General features: G+C 49.5%; 1 protein-coding gene across 2 annotated transcripts in view; it reads left to right on the top strand.

Moving 5' to 3' along the window:
• Window positions 1–408: 408 nt before the first annotated feature.
• Window positions 409–25,934, top strand: part of INCENP (inner centromere protein) — a 193,053-nt gene continuing 167,527 nt past the window's right edge. Inside the window, exon 1 of one of the 2 annotated variants that reach the window (XM_075325190.1) lies at window positions 409–554. The gene's annotated coding sequence lies outside the window, so the exon portion shown is untranslated. The remainder of the gene's footprint in view (window positions 555–25,934) is intronic. The other variant, XM_075325189.1, reaches the window with a different exon arrangement.

Here is a 25,934-nt window from a genome sequence, read left to right on the forward strand (position 1 = left end):
AGGGGCCCAAAACTGTAGAAAAAGAAAAGCATTTCTCATAGACTTTGCTGGGGTCGGTCATACATGCAGTTTAGAACCACAAACTGCACCAAAAACGCAGCAAGAAAAGCAGCGTGCACACAGGGCACATTTCCCGCATTGTGCCTCTGCTGCTGCTCGGTGCTGCAGTGCGGTCAGTCACACGCTCGGCTCCTCCGCTGACTACCTGCCCTGCAGGGGGCGCTGGCCCGTTGTGCGCCCCTTCGGGGCAGGCGCTGACTATTACGAAACCAGACACCTGCGCAGTGCGCACAACACGAGCAGAATGTTGAGTGACAGCTCTTAATCACGTGACCGGTGCGCAGCCTCCTTCCGACGTTCTATCTCCACACTGCGAGACTCTATGGCTCCCTAGCTCCTCCCACTGACGTCACGGCATCTTGGCTGCAGCCGTTTGGATTTGAAACGGTTTGAGCGGGAGAAGAAGCAGCGTCGGGAGACAGGGACTCGGGAGATAAACAAGCGGGACACCGGGAGAGGTGAGGAGACGCAGCTGTGGTGCCTGCACACAGGGGGTAAATATAGACTTTCATTCCGCAGTGTGGGCAGAGCCGGTGCTCGGGCGGGTGGGACGTGTGGCGCAGCCGGGGTACCGCTCCGTGTCCCGGGCCTCGGTGTGCGGCAGATACCGGACACGCCATGTGAGCAGCGGCAGGGCCCCCGGGTACGTACAGCTGAGGCCGGGACTGTGCACACTATGTAGTCCCTCTATGTAACACGGCCCCTTTAAACCTGCTGACGCCATCTTTTTGGATAACTTTGTTTTCACAACATGGATGTGACAATAGGAAATGTGTGTCTGAATGGGGAGAAAGGTGACTGAGCCTTAACGACCCTTGACGTACTGGGTACGTCATGGCGAAATCCCGGTCCCGGAGCCCTGGTGAGTGCAATCAGTGCACACAAACCTTGGATTCTAGGAGGAGGGGACCTGCCTAACCTCAGGAAGGGTGGTGCGTCCTCCCCGGACCTACGGAGGCTGTGATTGGCTGAGCGGTGTTCGTCAGCCAATCACAGCCACTGTAATGTTTCAGCCATTGAAAATAGCTGAAACATTGAATTCCAGCCCTGATCAGAGCAGCTGTAGCCCTGATCATTGGCTGGAGCTGGGTGATCGGTCTTCACCCGCCCCCAGCTCTGGAGAGAGCGGCCTTGTGACCGATCTCGCCAATCACCGTGGATCTGGGGCCGGAGACCACTCCCCTCAGCTTTACTCTGTCCGTGGAAGCCGAGGGGAGCGATCTCTGCAAGTGCCCTGGTAAGTCTCTGACCTCCCAATCGGCCGCCCCTGCCCCCGATCCACCGCCGATCTCCTGCAGCCGCCTCCATCTGCCACCGCTCTCCCCGAACAGCCGCTGCCCCCCCCTCCGTGAGCTGCTGCGCGCTCTCTCCCATGCTCATCTGCTGCCCCCTCCACCAGCTCTCACCCTGATCTGCTTGCTGCCCTCGCCCATCCTCCATCCAGCTTTTTTCCCATCCCATCTAGTCTCTCTCTCCCCCCCCGCCCTTTGCAGCACATCCGTGCGGGAGTCCTGATTTTTTTTCTGTAAACTAAGTAAGAAATACAAATAAACTTAGTTTAGGGCCAGTAAGATTATACTGTAGTAATTGTCAACGCCAGTATTTTTTACTGAATATTGTAAGGGTCAGCCCAATGCCACCCGTGAGAGCGATGCACGAGTCTCGCATCTCATCATCCGGTACGGTCGCTCTCTTCCAGACAGGAGTGTGTGGCTGTGCCGGATGATGCAATGTGAGATTTGTGCATCGCTCTCTCATGTGGCCCTTGCCTAAGGGCCGCTTTACATGTAGTTTCCAAAATGGGGGTCACATGTGGGGGAGCTCCATTGTTTAGGCACTTCAGGGGGTCTCCAAATGCAACATGGCGTTCGCTAATAATTCTAACCAATTTTGCTGTGAAATGGGGCTCCTTCTCTTCTGAGCCCTGCCGTGCGCCCAAACACTTGATTTCTACCACATATGAGGTATCTGCGTACTCAGGAGAAAATGCACAATACATTTTATGGTGCATTTTTCCTGATACCCTTGTGAAAATGCTAAATTTTATGGCTAAAGTAACATTTGTGTAAAAAAATAAAATTTTCATTTTTTTCCTCTTACATTGCTTTGGTTGCTGTGAAGCTCCTAAAGGGTTAATAAACTTCTTGGATGTGGTTTTGAGCAGAGTGAGGGGTGCAGATTTTGGAATGGGGTCACTTCTGGGTTTTTCTGTTGCCTTGGTTTCTCAAATCACTACAAATGTCATGTGGTACCAAAAAAAAAATCTTTTTTGTAAATTGTTGTAAAAATGAGAAATTGTTGATGAACTTTGAACCCTTCTAACTTCCTAACGGAAAAAAAATATTTTTCAAAAATTGCAAAAAATGGTGTAAAGCAGACATGTGGGAAATGTTATTTAGGCTAGTTTCACACTTGCGTTGGACGGGATCCGTAGCATTGCGTGTGACGCATGCAACGGATGCGTTGCATATAGTGGCACAACGCAATGCTACGGATCGTACAAAATAACGGAAAGCTTTGTTTTTTTGTTTTTTTGTTTTTTTTTCTCTTTTCTTCTTCTTACAGTTTACTGGCAGCCGACTATTGTGAACGATCAGCTGATCGCTCTTAATAGCCGGCGGCCGAGCGCTCTCACATGCCGGCGGCCAAGCGCTCAGCTGGGCGCCCAGACATGCCGGCGGCCAAGCGCTCAGCTGGGCGCCCAGACATGCCGGCGGCCGAGCGCTCAGCTGGGCGCCCAGACATGCCGGCGGCCGAGCGCTCAGCTGAACGTTCGGCCACCGAGAAATAAAATAAAGTTTGTGATTAAAAAAAAAAGAGCATGCACAGTGAAAAATAAAGGTTTCCGCTGCTCAAAAAAACATTACATGCAGCGTTCCATCCGCCTGACGGTCAGCGTCAAAACAACTGATGCGCTGCGGGGCGGATGCAATTCAAGACCATCCGTTGCTATCCGTAGCTAATAGAAGTCTATGAGGAATATAACGGTTTCCTGTAACGGTTACCGTAATTCCTCAAGGCTGCGGATAGCAACGGATCCCGTCCAACGCAAGCGTGAAACTAGCCTTAGTAACTATTGTGTGTGGCATATCTCTCAGATTTATGGGCATAAAATTTCACATTTTGAAATTTTCACAAACAAAATATATCGGCCTAAATTTACCACTGACATGAAGTACAATATCACGAAAAAACAGTCAGAATCGCCAGGATCCGTTGAAGCGTTCCAGAGTTATAACCTGTCAAAGTGACACTGGTAAAAATTGCAAGAAATGGCTGGGTCTTTAAAGGTCCAGTCACACTAAGCAACTTACCAGCGATCCCAACAACGATAGGGATCGCTGGTAAGTTGGTAGGAGGTTGCTGGTGAGATGTCACACTGCGACGCTACACAAGTTGCTGGTGAGCTCACCAGCAACCAGTGACAAGCCCCCAGCGCCGCGTGGAAGATGCTGCGCTTGGTAACTAAGGTAAATATCGGGTAACCAACCCGATATTTACCTTGGTTACCAGCGCACGCAGCTACACGTGCAGAGAGCAGCGCACACTGAGCGCTGGCTCCTTGCTCTCCTAGTTACAGCACACATCGGGTTAATTACCCGATGTGTGCTGCAGCTAAATGTGCACAGAGCAGGGAGCAGCGCACAATGCTTAGCGCTGGCTCCTTGCTCTCCTAGTTACAGCACACATCGGGTTAATTAACCCGATGTGTGCTGCAGCTACATGTGCACAGAGCAGGAGCCGGCACTGACAGTGTGAGCGGAGGAGGCTTGTAACAAAGGTAAATATCGGGTAACCAAGGACAGGGCTTCTTGGTTACCCGATGTTTACCTTGGTTACCAGCGTCCGCAGAAGCCGGCTCCTGCTGCCTGCACATTTAGTTGTTGCTCTGTCGCTGTCACACACAGCGATCTGTGCTTCACAGCGGGACAGAAACAACTAAAAAATGGCCCAGGACATTCAGCAACAACCAACGACCTCACAGCAGGGGCCAGGTTGTTGCTGGATGTCACACACAGCAACATCGCTAGCAATGTCACAAAAGTTGTTCGTTAGCAGCGATATTGCTAGCGATGTTGCTTAGTGTGACGGGGCCTTAAGTTGAAAACAAGCTGGGGGCTGAAGGGGTTAAACTTGTTTTTTTTTTTCTCTCCTTTTGCGGCTCCCCCCCCCCCCTTTCACCCTTGGGCACTGCAACCTGCAACTGTTTGCGCATTGTATTGTAGTATGTCCCTGGTTGTCATAGGCCAGAGCTGATTGCCGAGCTCCATGTGGGTGAAGGCAACCAATCCATTTATAAAGGGAATCTCAGCAGATTGTAGCTCCCCTGAGAGCAGCATGATGTTAGGGCAGAGACCCTGACTCCTAAAAAGTCACTTTCTGGGATGAAAGTGGTTTTATCTGCTACATATTGACCAGTTCTTTTAAAGGGAACCTGTCAGCAGAAATTTCACCCAAAACCTAAGATTCCCCCTCTGCAGCTCCTGTGCTGCATTCTAGCAAGGTTCCTGTTATTGTGCCCCATGTGAGACCAAAATAAAGACTTTATAAAGTCTTACCTTTTTTGTATGGCAATCTTTTTTTTATAGTCACGGGGGCGGCCTTTCTGGCGTCCGTTATTCTCCCTCCTGGTCATTTATGCCGCCCCCCCCCCCCCCATCGCTCCTTTCCATACCTGATGACGCCGCCCAGTGCTCCAGCGGTCCCTGCGCATGCTCAGTGCCAGTCTCACGGGACTGAGCACAGTGTGACCGCTGGTGACGTGTTGCGCAGGCACGAGATTATGGGCGGCGCTGAGATTGTAATCAGCAAGTACCCGCCCATAATCTCGTGCCTGCGCAACACGTCACACTGTGCTCAGGCCCGTGAGACTGGCACTGAGCATGCGGCGTCATCAGGTATGGAAAGGAGCGATGGGGGACGGCATAAAGGACCAGGAGGGAGAATAACGGACGCCAGAAAGGCCGCCCCCGTGACTATAAAAAAAGATTGCCATACAAAAAGGTAAGACTTTATAAAGTCTTTATTTTGGTCTCACATGGGGCACAATAACAGGAACCTTGCTAGAATGCAGCACAGGAGCTGCAGAGGGGGAATCTTTTAGGTTTTGGGTGAAATTTCTGCTGACAGGTTCCCTTTAGGCCTAAAACACACTTCCGCAAAATAAAGTCCGTGTGACACGGTCTGTTTTTCGGGTGTGTTCCGTTTTTTTTTTGGGCGTTTCTCCGGTACGTATGGCATCCGTGTGATGGCGTATGCGAGCCGTGTACGTGTAAAATGCCCGTGTATGTGTACGTGGAATGTCCGTTTGTGTGTTGCACAATGTCGTTGATACATGTCGGCTGACAGCAGACAGAGTTGCGCGATGAGAATGAACTCGGGTGAGCTTCACCCGACTTCATTGTCATGCCGCGGCTCTGTGTGCCGCGTACTGATGAGCGGTCACCTGTGAAGGATTCACCAGTGACCGCTAATCCCCCGAGTGACTGAAGTGAGCAGCCCTCTCTCATACTTACCGCTCCCCGATCACCAGCGCGGCGAGGAACAGCTGTGCAGAGAATACGCGGCAACAATTACTTTGATTAATGAGTGGCCAGCATAGGCTACTTTCACACATCCGGTTTGAGCCGTGCGGCTCAATCCGGCTGTGAAACCTATGCAACGGATGCAGTGAAAACACCGCATCCTTTGCATAAGTTTTTACATGCGGCCGGTCCGGTTTTTTCCGGTTGCGGCACGCTACTGAGCATGTGCAGTGGAAAAAACCGCATGCGTTGGCCGGATGCGTTTTTTTTTCCGCATCGCGCCGCATCCGGCATCCATAGGCATGCATTGAAAATGCGCCGCAGCGGCCGGATGCGGTGCGATGCGTTTTTTTTTTTGCCGGAGCAAACAACGTTGCAGGGAACGTTCTATCCGGCCGCCGCATTTATTACTTTTGCCGCATCCGGAAAAAAACGGAAGCACCGCAAAGCCATCAGGTACAATCCGGTTACAATGCAAGTCTATGGGGATAAACCGAATGCGATACCGGATCCGGTTTACCCGTTTTTTTCCGGATTGTACCTGATGGGAAAAAACTGATGTGTGAAAGTAGCCATATTCTATCTCGTATTCCCTGCTTTCCCCACCCACAGGCGCCTGTGATTGGTTGCAGTCAGACACTCCCCCCACGCTGAGTGACAGCTGTCTCACTGCACCCAATCACAGCAGCCGGTGGGCGTGTCTATACTGTGCAGTAAAATAAATAAAAAAAAAACGGCGTGCGGGCAGCCAGATAAAGCCATACAGCTGAAGGCTGGTATTCTCAGGATGGGGAGCCCCACGTTATGGGGAGCCCCCCAGCCTAACAATATCAGTCAGCAACCGCCCAGAATTGCCGCATATATTATATACAACAGCTCTGGGACAGTACCCGGCTCTTCCCGATTTTGCCCTGGTGCGTTGGCAAATTGGGGTAATAAGGAGTTTTTGGCAGCCCATAGCTGCCACTAAAGCCTAGATTAATCATGTCAGGCGTCTCCCCGAGATACCTTCCATGATTAATCTGTAAGTTACAGTAAATACACACACACCACACCACACCTGAAAAAATCATTTATTAGAAATAAAAAACACTAACAAATTCCCTCATCATCACCAATTTAATAAGCCCGAAAAAGCCCTCAATGGCCGTCTTACTCCAGGATGATCCAGCGTCGCATCCAGCTCTGCTGCATGAAGGTGACCGGAGCTGCAGCAGACACCGCCGCTCCTGACAGCTCCACGCAGCTAATGAAGGGAATAGCGCGATCAGCTGTATTCAGCGTTGGCCACTAGTAACCTCAGTGACCGCTCAGCTGATCGCGCTATTCCCTTCATTTGCTTCGTGGAGATGACTGGAGCAGCGGTGTCTTCTGCTGCTCCGGTCACCTTCATGCAGCAGAGCTGGGTGCGATGCTGGACTATCCTGGAGTATGCCGGACATGGAGGGCTTTTTCGGCTTATTAACCCCTTCAGCCCCCAGCCTATTTTCACCTTAAAGACCTGGCCATTTTTTGCAATTTTGACCAGTGTCACTTTGACAGGTTATAACTCTGGAACACTTCAACGGATCCTGGCGATTCTGACATTGTTTTTTTGTGACATATTGTACTTCATATCAGTGGTAAATTTAGGCCGATATGTTTTGCGTTTATTTGTGAAAATTTGGCGAAAATTTTGAAAATTTCGCAATTTTCAAAATTTGAAATTTTATGCCCATAAATCTGAGAGATGTCACACAAAATAGTTACTAAATAACATTTCCCACTTGTCTGCTTTACACCAGCGCAATTTTTTTTTTTTTTTTTTTTAAAAAAAAATTTCCGTTAGGAAGTTAGAAGGGTTCAAAGTTCATCAGCAATTTCTCATTTTTTCAACAAAATTTACAAAAATTTTTAGGTACCACATTACATTTGGAGTGATTTGAGAAACCTAGGCGACAGAAAATACCCCATTCTAAAATCTGCACCCCTCACTCTGTTCAAAACCACATCCAAGAAGTTTATTAACCCTTTAGGAGCTTCACAGCAACCAAAGCAATGTAGAAGAAAAAATGAAAATTTTACTTTTTTAACACAAAAATGTTACTTTAGCCATAAAAATTAGTATTTTCACAAGGGTATCAGGAAAATTGCATCATAAAATGTGTCGTGCATTTTCTCCTGAGTACGCAGATACTTCATATGTGGTGGAAATCAAATGTTTGGGCACACGGCAGGACTCTGAAGGCAAGGAGCGCCATTTGAATTTTTGAGTGCAAAATTAGCTGCACTCCTTAGCGGATGCCATGTCAGGTTTGAAGACTCCCTGAGGTGCCTAAACAATGGAGCTCCCCATAAGTGAACCCATTTTGGAAACTAGAGCCCTCAAATATTTTTTCTAGATGTTTGATGTGCACTTTGAACCCCTGGGGGCTTCACAGAAGTTTATAACGTTGAGCCGTGAAAAGAAGAAACATTTTTTTTTTTTACCACAAAACTGTTGCTTCAACCAGGTAGTTTTTTTATCACAAGGGTATCAGGAAAAAATGCACCATAAAATGTATTGTGCAATTTCTCCTGAGTACACAGGTACCTCATATGTGGTGGAAATCAAATGTTTGGGCGTACGACGGGGCTCAGAAGAGGAGCGCCATTTCACAGTAAAATTGATTGGAATTATTAGCAGACGCCATGTTGCATTTGGAGACCCCCTGAGGTGCCTACACAATGGAGCTCCCCCACATGTGATCCCATTTTGGAAACTAGACCCCCCCCACCCCCACCCCATACAAAAAAAATTAGTTTGGCGAAATAAAAAATACAGACATCAGTAAAAAAAAAAAAAATGAGCGCCTGCCACTAAGACCAGTGCCAAACGTGAGAGCAATGCACGAGTCTCGCATCGCATCATCCACTCCAGTCTGGAAGCGAGCAACTGCGCTGGATAATGCAATGCGAGAGGGCGGGGCGTCAGATGAGAGAGGGCGCAGCGGGGCGGCAGATGAGAGAGGGCGCAGCGGATGGAGGAGCGGCGGAGGATGGGGGGGAGGAAGGTGAGATGGGGATACCTACCTTACAGGATGGATCTAGGCAGCAGGATCACAGCAGACAGAAGAGGCAGCAGATGAAGGAGGCAACAGATTGAGGAGTGTAAGAGGGGGCAGTAGATGAAGAGGATGGGAGAGAGCAGGCAGCAGATCGGGGAGGGGGGCAGAGTCTGATGGGAGAGAGAGATGGCACATGGAGGAGGGGGGGCCCCAGGGGGAGGGTGGCCCCCAGAACATGGAGGGGGGAGGGTGGCCCCCAGAACATGGAGGGGGGAGGGTGGCCCCCAGAACATGGAGGGGGGAGGGTGGCCCCCAGAACATGGAGGGGGGAGGGTGGCTTGCAGCACATGTGGGGAGAGGAGGTGTAGTGGCGATGGAGAAGGGGCAGCTGATGAAGGAGGCGGCGGCGGCCGATCGGGAACAGTGGGGGCCGATTCGGGGGCAGCAGCAGCTGAAAAAGGTGGGTGCGACGGCAGCGGGGACAGTGGCGGCGGGGACAGTGGCGGGGACCGTGGCGGCGGGGACCTTGGCGAGCGTGGCGGCGGGGACCGTGGCGGGCGGGGCGATCGGGGACAGCGGTGGATCGGGAGCAGCGGCGGGGCGATCGGCGACAGCGGCAGGGCTGGCAAGCGGGGCGATCGGAGACAGCGGCGGGGCTGGCGGTGGCGATCGGGGCCGCGGCGGGGCTGGGCGATCGGAGACAGCGGCGGGGCTGGGCGATCGGAGACAGCGGCGGGGCTGGGCGATCGGAGACAGCGGCGGGGCTGGGCGATCGGAGACAGCGGCGGGGCTGGGCGATCGGAGACAGCGGCGGGGCTGGGCGATCGGAGACAGCGGCGGGGCTGGGCGATCGGAGACAGCGGCGGGGCTGGCAGGGCGATCGGAGACAGCGGCGGGGCTGGCAGGGCGATCGGGGACGGGCGGGGCTGGCAGGGCGATCGGGGACGGGCGGGCGGCGGGGGCAGCAACTTACCGATGGGCACCCTCAGGGACGGACACAGGTCACCTTGGAGAGATCGGTCACAAGACCGGTCTCTCCAATCAGAGCTGGGGGCGGGTGAAGCACCGATCACCCAGCTCCAGCCAATGGCCAGTGCTACAGCAGCCCTGATCAGTGCTGCTGTATTTCAATGTTCCAGCCATTTTCAATGGCTGGAACATTACAGTGACTGTAATTGGCTGAGCGGCGTTCGTCAGCCAATCACAGCCTCTGTAGGTTCGGGGAGGAGGCACCACCCCTCCTGAGGTCAGGCAGAGGTCCCCTCCTTCCTGAATCTACTGTTTGATTAAACAAATTGGACTCCCTGGGGATCCGGGACTGCGATTTCGCCATGACGTACTGGGTACGTCATGGGTCGTTAAGGGGTTAAATTGGTGAACAAGGCAATTTGTTAGTAGTTTTTTTTCTTTTTCTAATAAAGGATTGTTCGGGTGTGTGTTTATTTACTGTAATTTACAGATCAATCATGGAAGGTATCTCGGGGAGACGCCTGACATGATTAATCTAGGACTTATTGGCAGCTATGGGCTGCCATTAACTCCTTATTACCCCGATTGCCAACGCACCAGGGCAAATCGGGAAGAGCCGGGTACAGTCCCAGAACTGTCGCATACAATGTATGCGGCAATTCTGGGCGGCTGCTGACTGATATTGTTAGGCTGGGGGGCATATATATATATATATATATATATATATATATATATATATATATATATATATATATATTATACTGAATTTAATTTAAAAAGATCGCTAGTGTAAACACGCACGAAACGTGCTGAACACGGACATACTCCGTGTGCGGGACGTGCAGGCACGGACCCATAGACTAAAGCGGGTCCGTGCCTGCGTGCTGCCGGCCAAAAACTGACATGTTGTCCGTGTAGAAAAGCGCACACACGTACTTGTCACACGTTCCGTGTGATTTTACGTGTGTGTGCCATCACCCATAGAATAACATGGGTCTCAGTGTGTACGTGTCTCCGGGACGTGCAAATACATACCGCACACGTACAAATTAAACGGATGTGTGTTGCGGGTCTCAAAGTGAATCTATCACCAGGTTTTTTCCACCTACTCTGAGAGCAGCATATTGTAGGGGCAGAGACCCTGATTACAGTGATGTCATTTGCGGGGCAGCTTAGTGTAGTTTTAATCTACTACTGATTAAACACTAACTTTATCAGTGGAGGACTACTTGGCGTGCTGCTGGTTGTCCAGCATATTCATGAGATCCGTAAAAGTGCTAGATCTGCAGCAGAGAAAACCTAAACATTGATGTTCTCAAAATGACAGCAAACAGCTCAGTAAGGCTACATTCACACTTCTGTCTTTTTGCATCAGTTGCAATCCGTTGCCTTGAGGAAATACGGTATCCTGCAGTATATTTTGCAGGAATCCGTTTATTTTCCCCATAGACTTTTATTACAGATGGATTTCGACTGATGGCCTTGCGTTGCATCCATCCCGCAACGGATCCGTCATGGAGTGACTGAACGTCAGGTGGGAGCAACGCGCACAATGTAATGAGTTATATGTGCAGCGGATTGTTTTTTTTACTGTGAGCATGCGCACAGTAAAAAAACAAAGATCGACTGTAAATTCAGTTCCAGGGGCCTGAACGATCAGCTGATACCCTTTCAAACAGTAAAAAGTCACATCAGTTGAGTCACTATCTGCAACACATCCGATGCATCAGTCACACAATTGATTGTGACTGATGCAAAAAGATGGAAGTGTGAATGTAGCCTAAGTGACACATCACTGGAATCAGGGTCTCAGTCTCTACATTATGCTGCTTTCAAAAGAGGGAACCAAAACCTAGTGACAGTCCCTTTTATGCTGAGCTGTCTATAACTTTGGCAGCTTTCTGCCTATGCATAGTGTACAATCATTGCGCCATAATATGGAGCAACTTATCTGTCCAAAGAGGTGTTATAGCATTCATTGATCAGTGTTTCTCCTTAGTACTAGGAGTATTCACACGATGGTGTTCCTTGTGCTAGTTGGTTGTTATGATATTCACCAGTGACTGTATTGTTTACATACCAGTAGGCAATTTCTGACACACACTTGTGTGTATTATTTTTTTGGTTTATGATTTGCCTATTTAAATGTCTATATGCTTCACGGTACCAACTACAACCCAGCAGTGTAATGTTTATCCTTACGGATAAAGACCGCTTTTTTTTTTTTTTTTTTTAAACCTCCTTTGATTTAATAAAGCATATATTGCATTTGGATGTTTGCCTTTTCTTTTGGTTTTCCAGTCCTTAATATAGACTACATGGCAGTAGGTTTTAGTCCTGTAATGATCTCTTGCTGATACAATGATTTTTATCAAAACTACAGTAAGGGTACCGTCACACTAAGCGATGCAACCAGCGATCTGACTTGGCAGGGATTGTTGGTGCGTCGCTAAGTGGTCACTGGAGAGCTGTCAATCAGGCAGATCTGCACAGCGAAAAGAGATCAGCCACCAGCGACCTGTTACGATGCTGTGCTTCGTAACCATGGTACACATCGGGTTACTAAGCAAAGCGCTTTGCTTGGATACCCGATATGTACCTTGGTTACCAGCTTACTGCAGGTTACCAGAAGCCAGCTCCCTGCAAATTCAGATAGTTGGCTCCCACTGTCAAACACAGCGATGTGCTTTACATCAGGAGAGCAATGACCAAAAAATGGTCCAGGACATTCAGCAACAACTGCGACCTCACAGCAGGGGCCAGGTCGTTGCTAGATGTCACAGTGACATCGCTAGCAAGGTCGCTGCTACGTCACAAAAAACGTGACTCGGCAGCGATGTCGCCAGCTAAGTCGCTTAAGCCCGCTACACACGCTTCAATATATCTCACAATCCGTCGTTGGGGTCAAGTTGTAAGTGACGCACATCCGGCATCGTTTGTGAGGTATCTGCGTGTGACATCTACTTGCGATCAGGATTGAACGCAAAACCGTTGATCGCAAACACCGTATCATTCTCTAGAATTGAGCGTTTTGTTGCACGAACCTAGTGAATTGTAACGTGTGACATCCCTCATACGATTTCGGTGTCTGATGCTATGTGCGCAGGTGTGCGCTCTGCACCGCAGCTTAAAGGTCCGCTTCAGAGCGCAGCTGAAAAGCTGCGTTCTGAAGCGCCTCACAATGTCTGTCATTCACTAATCTCTGTCAGTCCGTCACTATCTCTGTCCCTCACTCTCTGTCCATGTCAGTCTATCCCCCTCTCTCATATACTCACCTATCCCCGATCTCCGGCGCTGCACGGCATTCACACTGCTCCAGCGGCTTTTACTGTTTTGAAAAAGCCGGCCGCCCATTAAACAATTTCGTATTCCCTGCTTTCCCCGCCCACCGGCGCCTATGATTGGTTACAGTGAGACACGCCCCCACGCTGAGTGACAGGTGTCACACTGCACCCAATCACAGCAGCCGGTGGGCGTGTCTATACTGTGTATTGAAATAAATAATTAAATAATTAAAAAAAACGGCGTGCGGTCCCCCCCAATTTTAAAACCAGCCAGATAAAGCCATACGGCTGAAGGCTGGTATTCTCAGGATGGGGAGCTCCACGTTATGGGGAGCCCCCCAGCCTAACAATATCAGCCAACAGCCGCCCAGAATTGCCGCATACATTATATGCGACAGTTCTGGGACTGTACCCGGCTCTTCCCGATTTACCCTGGTGCGTTGGCAAATCGGGGTAATAAGGAGTTATTGGCAGCCCATAGCTGCCAATAAGTCCTAGATTAATCATGTCAGGCGTCTATGAGACACCCTCCATGATTAATCTGTAAGTGACAGTAAAAAAACACACACATGAAAAAATCCTTTATTAGAAATAAAAAACACAAACACATTCCCTCATTACCAATTTATTAACCCCCGACAAACCCTCCATGTCCGGCGTACTCCACAGTCCTCCAGCGTCGCTTCCAGCGCTGCTGCATGGAGGTGACAGGAGCAGCAGAAGACACCGCCGCTCCGGTCACCTCCACGCAGGTAATGAAGACAGCCGCGCGATCAGCTGATCTGTCACTGAGGTTACCCGCTGTCACTGGATCCAGCGGTGGATCCAGCGGTGGCCGCGGGTAACCTCAGTGACAGATCAGCTGATCGCGCGGCTGTCTTCATTACCTGCGTGGAGGTGACCGGAGCGGCGGTGTCTTCTGCTGCTCCTGTCACCTCCATGCAGCAGCGCTGGAAGCGACGCTGGAGGACTGTGGAGTACGCCGGACATGGAGGGTTTGTCGGGGGTTAATAAATTGGTAATGAGGGAATGTGTTTGTGTTTTTTATTTCTAATAAAGGATTTTTTCATGTGTGTGTGTTTTTTTTACTGTCACTTACAGATTAATCATGGAGGGTGTCTCATAGATGCCTGACATGATTAATCTAGGACTTATTGGCAGCTATGGGCTGCCAATAACTCCTTATTACCCCGATTTGCCAACGCACCAGGGTAAATCGGGAAGAGCCGGGTACAGTCCCAGAACTGTCGCATATAATGTATGCGGCAATTCTGGGCGGCTGTTGGCTGATATTGTTAGGCTGGGGGGCTCCCCATAACGTGGAGCTCCCCATCCTGAGAATACCAGCCTTCAGCCGTATGGCTTTATCTGGCTGGTTTTAAAATTGGGGGGGGACCGCACGCCGTTTTTTTTAATTATTTAATTATTTATTTCAATACACAGTATAGACACGCCCACCGGCTGCTGTGATTGGGTGCAGTGTGACACCTGTCACTCAGCGTGGGGGCGTGTCTCACTGTAACCAATCATAGGCGCCGGTGGGCGGGGAAAGCAGGGAATACGAAATTGTTTAATGGGCGGCCGGCTTTTTCAAAACAGTAAAAGCCGCCGGAGCAGTGTGAATGCCGTGCAGCGCCGGAGATCGGGGATTGGTGAGTATGAGAGAGGGCTGCTAACTTCAGTAACTTAGGAGATTATCGGTCACCGGTGAGTCCTTCACAGGTGACCGCTAATCAGGGCGCGACACAGACAGAGCCGCAGCATGACCGTGAAGTCGGGTGAAGTTCACCCGAGTTCATTCTGACAGTGCGGCTCTGTCTGTGTCTGCTGTCATCTGCCATTCAGCTCTGCTACATGGCTGTCTGTGTCTGCTGTCAGCGGCCATGTAGCAGCGCTGAATGGCAGATGACATAGTAAAAACGCATCCCTACACATTACACACGCTTGGCAAGTCAATAAATAAAAAAAAAAAAAAAAGGTGCCCAATGCATACGTCACAGAACACATGATCTAAAGGATCGCACATAAAATTGACCAATTTAACATAGACTACTAACGCTTGTGTGACAGCAAATGAACGACCAACGTGAAATCTCATAGATCCCGTATGCAACCTGGGCGTGTCACATCGCAAATGCGATTGTACAACTAATTGCAACGTGTAAAGTGGGCTTTAGTGAGATTTGGCCTTAAGTGACACATCGCTGGAATCAGGGTCTATGTCTTTGCATTATGCTGCTCTGTGGGGGAAAACCAAACCTGGTGACATATAACCTTTTATCTGCTGCTATCTGAGTGACAGTAGGGATCACTAGAAACTTCCACTATCCCCAAGATAAATATTCCTCACTGGTATAATAAAACACAACCTTTTTATTGTGAACACAAAATCCCTAAATGTCCATATGGAAATGTGTAACCAAAAACACCCAACCCAAGGTCTGTGATGATGTTGCTGTAACTTGATGCATTTTGTTGCTGCAATAACAGCAACTCATCAGATGTGTTCAAAAACAGACTCAATTACCCTGAAAACAATATATTGGATTCCAATACACTTATTGATATCTCAAAAATAAGCATCCCCTTAATATGGGCAATCGGCTAGAATTCTCTGAAGTAGAATAACTTTACTTGCGTACTTCTACAGATGTTTCATAAGAGGTAAAATACTGCGGGTGAGCATTAAAGTGGTTCTCCATTACTAGGACAACCCCTTCTGATTCCACTAGTTTCCCCCAGATAAAATAAGACCCAGTACTTGCCTCCCATACTGGTGCCGGTCCACCTGGCTTTAGCTGTTTCCTCGCTCAAGCGCACTTTGCTGTGCCCTCAGCCGGGAAGATCAAAGTACTGTAATGCTCTGGGTAAGGTCAGACAGTCCATGCTTGCGCACCATACTTTTTTTGCTCTGCCCTCATATCAATGTGTGTAGGAGCACAATGGCGGCCTCTGTGAATGACGCAGGACACATCATGCGGGCTGGGCAGGAGGCACAAGATGGAGGAGGCACCAGACCGAGAAAAGCAACACCTATCGGACCGGCACCGTTGTGCTCCTAGTTGTCCACCCTTATTGGTTGGCAATTTGCCATTATTTATACACCGCTCTGGCAAAAGTTTAAGACACCACTTCCAAAATTTCAGTTTTTCTGATTTTTCTCTATAGGTGTATTTTTGAGTAAAATGTAAATTGTTCTGATATTCTATAAACTACTGACAACGTCTCCAAATTTCCAAGCTATAAATTTTGTATTTATTTTCTGAAAATGAGAAATGGTCACATTAACAAAACAATGTACAATGCTTCACACCTAAAATAATGCAAATAAAACAAGGTTATAATCATTTAGAAACAAAACTAATGTTTTATCTCAGGAAGAGGTCAGAAGTCAATATTTTGCGGAATAGGCATGATTTTTAATCCCAGCTTTCATGCGTCTTGGCATGCTTTCCACCAGTCTTTCACACTGTTTTTGGGTGATATGCCACTCTTGGTGCAAAAATGTAAGCAGTTCTTCTTTGTTTTGGCTTGTGACTATCCATCTTCCTCTTGATTGCATTCCAGAGGTTTTCAATGAGGTTCAGGTCTGGCGATTGGGCTGGCCATTCAGGGTTTTGATGTGGTGGTCCTTCATCCACACATTGATTGACCTAGTTGTGTGGCGTGGCGCATTGTCCTAGTGGCAAAACCAGTCCTAGAGTTGGGGAACATTGCCTGAGCAGGAGGAAGAAACTGTTTTTCCACGATAACCTTATATACGGCTTGATTCATCCTTCACAAAGTTTAATCTGCCCAATTCCAGCCTTGCTGAAGCATCACTAATCCTCCACCAATTTTCACAGTGGGTGCTAAACACTGGCTTGTACGCCTCTCCAGGTCTCCATCTAACCAGTAGATGACCAGGTGTTGTTCAAAGCTGAAAATACAACAAACATCTTTGCGAAGGACGTTTGAATCAAGCCGTATACAAGGTTATCCTGGAAAAACAGTTGCTTCTGCTCAGGCAATGTTCCCAAACTCTGAGGATTTTTTTTTTTTTTCCTTTTTCCAGCAGGACAAAGCGCCATGGAACACAACTAGGTCAATCAATGTGGGGATGAAGGACCACCACATCAAAACCCTGTCATGGCCAGCCCAATCTCAAGACCTGAACCTCATTGAAAACCTTTGGTATGCAATCAAGAGATAAGATGGATAATCACAAGCAATCAAACAAAACTGCTTACATTTTTGCACCAGGAGTGACCCAAAAGCAATATGAAAGACTGGTAGAAAGCAGCCAAGACGCATAAAAGCTGTGATTAAAAATCATGGTTATTCCACAAAATATTGATTTCTGAACGCTCCCTGAGGTAAAACATTATTAGGCCCTGTGCGCACACTACGTTTTTACCCACGGTTTTGCTGCAGAAATTTCTTGAGAAATGTTTATAATCTTTCTGCAGACATTTCCCAGCAAATCCTATGGGGGGAAAAAAATAGCTGTGCGCACAGTGCGTTTTTTTTTTTTTTTTTCTCAAATTCGTTCTGCAGAATTTGAGTTTTTTGAGAAAATGTGCATGTCACTTCTTTTCCGCAGGTACCTGCGGTATTTCACTCCAGTCACTGTAATGTAATCGTGAAATACCGCGGGTATACCGCAGGTAGCAAATGATGTGCGGTATAGCCGCGGTTTACCTGCGGTAATGTTCATCACTGCCTGCGGTTTTGCAGGGCAGTGATGTCATTATGACAGGAAGAGGAAGCGAAGCAGAGTAAACAGACGTCACACTCCCTGGGCGCCGCACAGAAGCACTTCTGTGTGACCTCTAGGTGCCCGTGCAGTCTGTGTTCCGCTCCCTGCCAGCCCCGCGGCTGCCCGCCCTACAGTGTCACTGTCAGTAGCTTCTCACGCTGCAGTGCTGGCAGCCACAGGGATGACTATCGCTGCTGTCAGGAGGTTAGATGAGGTGATTACCTGCTGTGACGATCTCCTGCACTGCTGACGTCACCGCTGTCACTTCCTTCTATGCCTGTCTCGCGGGCGGCCCGAGACTGTCGCTAGCGGTGACATCACGGGCTCTCACGATACTGCTGAGAATGCGGCGGGCTTAGTCAGTGACAGCGCTGACGTCAGCAGTGCAGGAGATCGTCACTGCAGGTAATTATCTCATCTAACCTCCTGAAGTCAGCTCTCGTCATTCCCTGCAGTGTCCTGGGCTGACCTATTGATGTTAGCTCAGGTCACAGCATTGCTCTCCCAGCCAATGGGGAACATTCTGTTGTTCATTGACTGACTGGGACATTGACTATGGTGTGGGACCCCCTTAGTGGCTTACGCCAGACCTGGAATTGATTGTTCTTTTCAATAAATTGGTGAAAGAGGGAATGTTTTGGGCAGGGTTTTTTCAAATAAACTTTTTTGTTTATTTTCTTCTTTTTTTTTATTTCTTACTGACTGGGTTGGTGATGTCGGGTATCTGATAGACGCCGTGACATCACTAACCCCAGGGCTTGGTGCCAGGTGACATTACACATCTGGCATCAACCCCATATATTACCCTGTTTGCTACCGCATCTGGATGAGTTGGGGCGAAGTACCAGGATTGGCACATCTAATGGATGCGCCACTTCTGGGGCGGCTGTGGCCTGCTATTTAGGCTGGGGAGTGTCCAATAACAGTGGACCTCCCTAGTCTGAGAATACCAGACCACAGCTGTCCGCTTTACCTTGGCTGGTGATCCAATTTCGGGGGGACCCTGTTAAAAATATACTCTTAAATATATTTTTCTTCAAATACGTAAAAGCGCATGAAAGAAAGGACTTCAAAAATGTAAAAAATAAATGTATTTTATCTATTTAAAAATGGTTGCCAAGGTTCAGTTACAGAAAGGAAAAATAATATACTTTGTTAGCTTACTTAAAAAGAGTTCATTTAGTCCATACTGATCAATGGGAATTCTTCATCCATCTTTCTTTGGGTTCTGAATGGCAAGGCAGGGGATATATCGTAGGCTGGACAGCATGTATTCATCTTGCAGCCTCGAGCCTTCTGACAGCTGACAACGTGTAGGAGCGACCACTAGCCCCCTCCATCGTGTGTTATATGGCAACTGTCCAAACCATATAGGGTGTTTTAACTGAACACAGTTCCATGACATAATCTTCTAGAAGCTTCTGGAAGAATATAAATATATCCTTCCATGCTCAGCACATATATATATATATTCAATATGGGCATTTTAATACTTATTCCTTATAAAAACTTTATTAATAAACTATGCCCTCCAACATAAACAGAACTGTGAACATATGTTTTACTATGAAATATTTGATAACTAGATGTATTAATTTTAATGTTTTTACAAACCCCCCTTGAAGCGGGTGGAGTAACCCCGAAAATTAATTAATACATCATTAAAATAACAAATCTTCTTTCCTTATTTGGCGATAATGGATTAATATCAATAATAATGATGAATAATAATTAATTTGCATTATTCATGTTGTAAGTTCAATAATATAATAATGTGGATTCATGTTATGATAGGCCGTGACTGATCAATCATATAAAAATGTATATCTATACTTCGCTAGACCTAAAAAGAAATGCAAAAAACAAATCCGGTCACCATATGATGTCCTCTGAGTTGATGTCTTCTTATCTCCGATGTAATCCAGCATAAACACAGTCTCTTAGAAATAAATCCTTTGATAAAAAATGAATGGTTACCAATTTAATACAGTCCCGTATTGCGTTTATCATCGTTAGATCAAAGTCCATAAACCTTATTCTTTATTACAAAGTCCATAGCCAATGTTGATAAACCACAGTTCATGAGTGTAGAAGAATAGCAGAAGTCTTTGATGTCTGTGCAGTGTAATTTACATTAGTCACCTTTATCCTCCATGCTGCCTGTTGTCAAATCCTGGAACAGATGTTAAGACGTTCTTGGTCAGCACGACAGGGGTTAACTTTAACACGTCATTATCTTCTTAGTATCTGTAGGGAGGTCTTAATGCACAGACCATGTGTCATTGTCCATCCTTGAATCATAGGAGCACTGTGTTTCTGAGGTGCAAACACGGTAAGTGTATTTTGTATGTTACACAGTCTTATTTGAGATGTTGCCTTTCTTTGTCGCTCCATTGGGAGACCCAGACAATTGGGTGTATAGCTTCTGCCTCCGGAGGCCACACAAAGTATTACACTTAAAAGTGTAAAGCCCCTCCCCTTCTGCCTATACACCCCCCCCGTGCATCACGGGCTCCTCAGTTTTTATGCTTTGTGCGAAGGAGGCACACATGCACGCATAGCTCCACAATTTAGTCAGCAGCAGCTGCTGACTATATCGGATGGAAGAAAAGTGGGCCCATACAGGGCCCCCAGCATGCTCCCTTCTCACCCCACTCTGGTCGGCGGTGCTGTTAAGGTTGAGGTACCCATTGCGGGTACATAGGCAGGAGCCAACATGCTGTTTTCCTTCCCCATCCCTTAAGGGCTCTGGGTGAAGTGGGATCCTAATCGGTCTCCAGGCACTGGGACCGTGCTCCCTCCGCAGCCCCTGGGGAATCTGCTGGACAGGAGCTGGGTATCGTCAGGGACAAGGCCCTGCTACTGTGAGGTACTCTGTGTCCCCTTGGGGACGGCGCATGGAGCGCTTGTGTCATACACGCTGCAGCACTGCTGGGTGTGTTAGTGCGCCGGGACTACCGCGCTGACCGCGCTTGTTTGCCGGCCGCGCTTATAACTCTAGTCCCCGGCTTCTGCGGCCTAGTACCGCATATTCCCGCCCCCGGGCCTGCCAGTCAGGGGAAGGGAGGGACGCTGCACTGGACGTCAGCGCTGAGGGCTAGAGCATACTTTGTATCCTCCTCCCCCCTCACTGAGCACCGTGGGGCACCAGATTCCCGCACTTTCTTGGGCACGCCCACGGCCCCCTCCTCCTCACAGAACGCCGGCAGCCATTCCTGTCAGCACTTCTGAAGCTGGAGAGGAGAGACAAACGGCTCTGGGAGATCCAGGCAGGGAATCTGGTGGTCACACAACCGCTTTGGGCGGTCGGTAAGCCGCACCTGTTTCTAGGTGCTGGCCCCCCTGGGTGCCGAAGTGTGTATATATATAGGTTTATATGCTATACATTTACTCTGTACGGTCGCACTGTTGGTTTTTGGCTATATACCCTCCCGGTTTGTACTCAGAGGAGATAACAGCATGTCGTCCGCAAATAGCAAGGGTGCCAAAGCACAGGCTTACTTTGCAACCTGTACCTCATGTGCGGCTATGCTACCTGCAGGTTCCACCTACCCTCATTGTGTGCAATGCTCGGCCCCTGTGACACTCACTCAGCCGGAGCCTCAGCCACTAGTGGGACCCTCGGCCCAGGTAGAAACACCGGCTGCCACTGTCCAGGTGACAGGGACGGAGTTTGCAGTATTCGCTGACAAACTTTCTGAGACTATGGATAAATGGTCTGCTAAGATCCTAGAAGCCTTGCAGTCCAGGCCGGTAACACAGGCCCCGGGCACTGTTGAATCATTGACCCCAGGCCCCCCTCGGTTGGAGCAGCAAAGTGCTCCTGGGGTGACTCATAGGTCCCAAGGTGAGGTCTCTGACACGGACCGCAGTCCCAGACCGCTTAAGCGGGCTCGCTGGGAGCTTCCCTCGACTTCATCACACTGCTCAGGGTCTCAGCAGGAGGACTCTCTAGAGGATGAAGCGGAGGTGGCAGATCAGGACTCTGATCCTGAAGCCGCTCTCAACCTAGATACACCAGAAGGGGACTCCATAGTGAACGACCTTATAGCGTCCATCAATCAGGTGTTGGATCTTTCTCCCCCAGCTCCTCCAATTGAGTCAGCTTCTCAGCAGGAGAAATTCCGTTTTAGGTTTCCCAAGCGTACAATGAGTACGTTTCTGGATCACTCCGACTTCAGAGAGGCAGTCCAGAAACACCGAGCTTGTCCAGATAAGCGTTTTTCTAAGCGCCTTAAGGACACACGTTATCCCTTCCCCCCTGACGTTGTCAAGGGTTGGGCTCAGTGTCCCAAGGTGGATCCTCCAGTCTCCAGACTGGCGGCTAGATCCATAGTTGCAGTGGAAGATGGGGCTTCACTCAAAGATGCCACTGACAGACAGAGCTCTGGTTGAAATCCATCTATGAGGCTATCGGCGCGTCCTTTGCTCCGGCATTCGCAGCCGTATGGGCGCTCCAAGCTATCTCAGCTTGTCACTCGCAGATTAATGCAGTCACACGTGCCTCTGCTCCGCAGGTGGTGTCATTAACCTCTCAGGCGTCGGCGTTTGCGTCCTACGCCATTAATGCTGTCCTGGACTCTACGAGCCGTACGGCGGTAGCATCCGCCAATTCGGTGGAAGTCCGCAGGGCCATGTGGCTACGTGAATGGAAGGCAGACTCTGCTTCCAAAAAGTTCTTAACCGGGTTGCCATTTTCTGGCGACCGCCTGTTTGGTGAGCGATTGGATGAAATCATTAAACAATCCAAGGGAAAGGACTCATCCTTACCCCAGCCCAAACCAAAGAGACCTCAACAACGGAAGGTACAATCGAGGTTTCGGTCCTTTCGGCCCGCGGGCAGGTCTCAATTCTCCTCGTCCAACAGGCCACAGAAGGGTCAGACTAACTCCGATTCATGGCGGTCTAAGTCACGTCCTAAAAAGACCGCCGGAGGAACCGCTCCCAAAGCGGCCTCCTCATGACTTTCGGCCTCTTCACACCGCATCCTCGGTCGGTGGCAGGCTCTCCCGCTTTTGCGACGCCTGGCTACCACACGTACAAGACCGTTGGGTGAGAGACAATCTGTCTCACGGTTACAGGATAGAGCTCAGCTCTCGTCCTCAGACTCGTTTCTTCAGAACATCTCCGCCCCCCGAGCAAGCCGATGCTCTTCTTCAGGCGGTGTGCACTCTGAAGGCAGAAGGAGTGGTGATCCCTGTTCCTCTTCAGCAACAGGGTCAAGGTTTTTACTCCAACTTGTTTGTGGTGCCAAAAAAGGACGGATCTTTCCGTCCCGTTCTGGACCTAAAACTGCTCAACAAACACGTAAAAACCAGGCGGTTCCGGATGGAATCGCTCCGCTCCGTCATCGCCTCAATGTCCCAAGGAGATTTCCTAGCATCAATCGACATCAAAGATGCTTATCTCCACGTACCGATTGCACCAGAGCATCAGCGCTTCCTGCGTTTCGCCATAGGGGACGAACACCTTCAGTTCGTGGCACTGCCTTTCGGCCTGGCGACAGCACCACGGGTCTTCACCAAGGTCATGGCTGCAGTGGTAGCAGTCCTACACTCTCAGGGACACTCGCTGATCCCTTACTTAGACGATCTGCTTGTCAAGGCACCCTGTCGAGTGGCATGCCAACACAGCCTGGACATTGCTCTGGAGACTCTCCAGAGATTCGGGTGGATCATCAATTTCACAAAGTCAAATCTGACACCGGCCCAATCACTGACATATCTCGGCATGGAGTTTCATACTCTTTCAGCGATGGTGAAGCTTCCGCTGGACAAACAGCGTTCACTACAGACAGGGGTGCAATCTCTCCTTCAAGGCCAGTCACACCCCTTGAGGCGCCTCATGCACTTCCTAGGGAAGATGGTGGCAGCAATGGAGGCAGTTCCTTTTGCGCAGTTTCATCTGCGTCCACTTCAATGGGACATTCTCCGCAAGTGGGACAGGAAGTCGACGTCCCTCGACAGGAACGTCTCCCTTTCTCAGGCAGCCAAAGCCTCTCTTCGGTGGTGGCTTCTTCCCACTTCATTGTCACAGAGGAAATCCTTCCTACCACCATCCTGGGCGGTGGTCACGACGGACGCGAGTCTGTCAGGGTGGGGAGCGGTCTTTCTCCACCACAGGGCCCAGGGTACCTGGACTCAGCCAGAGTCCTCCCTGCAGATCAATGTTCTGGAGATAAGGGCAGTGTATCTTGCCCTAAAGGCGTTCCAGCCGTGGCTGGAAGGCAAACAGATCCGAATTCAGTCGGACAACTCCACAGCGGTGGCATACATCAACCACCAAGGCGGAACACGCAGTCGGCAAGCCTTCCAGGAAGTCCGGCGGATTCTGCTGTGGGTGGAAGCCACAGCATCCACCATATCCGCAGTTCACATCCCGGGCGTAGAAAACTGGGAAGCAGACTTTCTCAGTCGCCAGGGCATGGATGCAGGGGAATGGTCCCTTCACCCGGACGTATTTCAAGAGATCTGTTGCCGCTGGGGGATGCCGGACGTCGACCTAATGGCGTTCCGGCACAACAACAAGGTCCCGGCATTCATGGCACGGTCTCAAGATCACAGAGCTCTGGCGGCAGACGCATTAGTTCAGGATTGGTCGCAGTTTCAACTGCCTTATGTGTTTCCTCCTCTGGCACTGTTGCCCAGAGTGTTACGCAAGATCAGGTCCGACTGCCGCCGCGCCATCCTCGTCGCTCCAGACTGGCCGAGGAGGTCGTGGTACCCGGATCTGTGGCATCTCACGGTGGGTCAACCGTGGGCACTACCAGACTTGCTGTCTCAAGGGCCGTTTTTCCATCTGAATTCTGCGGCCTCAACCTGACTGTGTGGCCATTGAGTCCTGGATCCTAGCGTCTTCAGGGTTATCTCAAGACGTCATTGCCACTATGAGACAGGCCAGGAAACCAACGTCCGCCAAGATCTACCACAGGACGTGGAGAATATTCTTATCCTGGTGCTCTGATCAGGGTTTTACTCCCTGGCCATTTGCCTTGCCCACTTTTCTTTCCTTCCTTCAATCCGGATTGGAAAAGGGTTTGTCGCTCTGCTCCCTTAAGGGACAAGTCTCAGCGCTCTCTGTGTTTTTCCAGAAGCGCCTAGCCAGACTTCCAAAGGTACGCACGTTCCTGCAGGGGGTTTGTCACATAGTCCCTCCTTACAAGCGTCCGTTAGAACCCTGGGATCTGAACAGGGTGCTGATGGCTCTACAGAAACCACCCTTTGAGCCAATGAAGGATATTTCTCTTTCACGCCTTTCGCAGAAAGTGGTCTTCCTAGTAGCAGTCACATCACTTCGGAGAGTGTCTGAGCTAGCAGCGCTGTCATGCAAAGCGCCTTTCCTGGTGTTCCACCAGGACAAGGTGGTTCTGCGTCCGGTTCCGGAATTTCTCCCTAAGGTGGTATCCCCCTTTCATCTCAATCAGGATATCTCCTTACCTTCTCTTTGTCCACATCCAGTTCACCAATGTGAAAAGGATTTGCACTTGTAGAGTCTGAGTGCTCTCACCAGATCCAACATTTCTCGTACGGCGCCCCTGCGCCGCTCGGATGCACTCTTTGTCCTTGTCGCTGGCCAGCGTAAAGGGTTACAGGCCTCCAAATCAACCCTGGCTCGGTGGATCAAGGAACCAATTCTCGAAGCCTACCGTTCTTCTGGGCTTCCGGTTCCCTCAGGGCTGAAGGCCCATTCTACCAGAGCCGTGGGTGCGTCCTGGGCTTTGCGGCACCAGGCTACGGCTCAGCAGGTGTGTCAGGCGGCTACCTGGTCGAGCCTGCACACTTTCACGAAACACTATCAGGTGCATACCTATGCTTCGGCAGATGCCAGCCTAGGTAGGCAAGTCCTTCATGCGGCGGTTGCCCACCTGTAGGAAGAGGCCGTCTTACGGCCCTATTACGAGGTATTATTTTACCCACCCAGGGACTGCTTTTGGACGTCCCAATTGTCTGGGTCTCCCAATGGAGCGACAAAGAAGAAGGGAATTTTGTTTACTTACCGTAAATTCCTTTTCTTCTAGCTCCAATTGGGAGACCCAGCACCCGCCCCTGTTCCCTTCGGGCTGTTGTTCTTTGTGTACACATGTTGTTCATGTTGAATGGTTTTCAGTTTTCCGAACTTCCTTCGGATTGAATTACTTTAGACCAATTTATAAGTTCCTCCTTCCTGCTTTTGCACCAAAACTGAGGAGCCCGTGATGCACGGGGGGGGGGGGGGGTTGTATAGGCAGAAGGGGAGGGGCCTTACACTTTTTAGTGTAATACTTTGTGTGGCCTCCGGAGGCAGAAGCTATACACCCAATTGTCTGGGTCTCCCAATTGGAGCTAGAAGAATA

Source organism: Anomaloglossus baeobatrachus, chromosome 10 (assembly GCF_048569485.1).
Source record: "Anomaloglossus baeobatrachus isolate aAnoBae1 chromosome 10, aAnoBae1.hap1, whole genome shotgun sequence".
Taxonomy (NCBI): Eukaryota; Metazoa; Chordata; class Amphibia; order Anura; family Aromobatidae; genus Anomaloglossus; species Anomaloglossus baeobatrachus.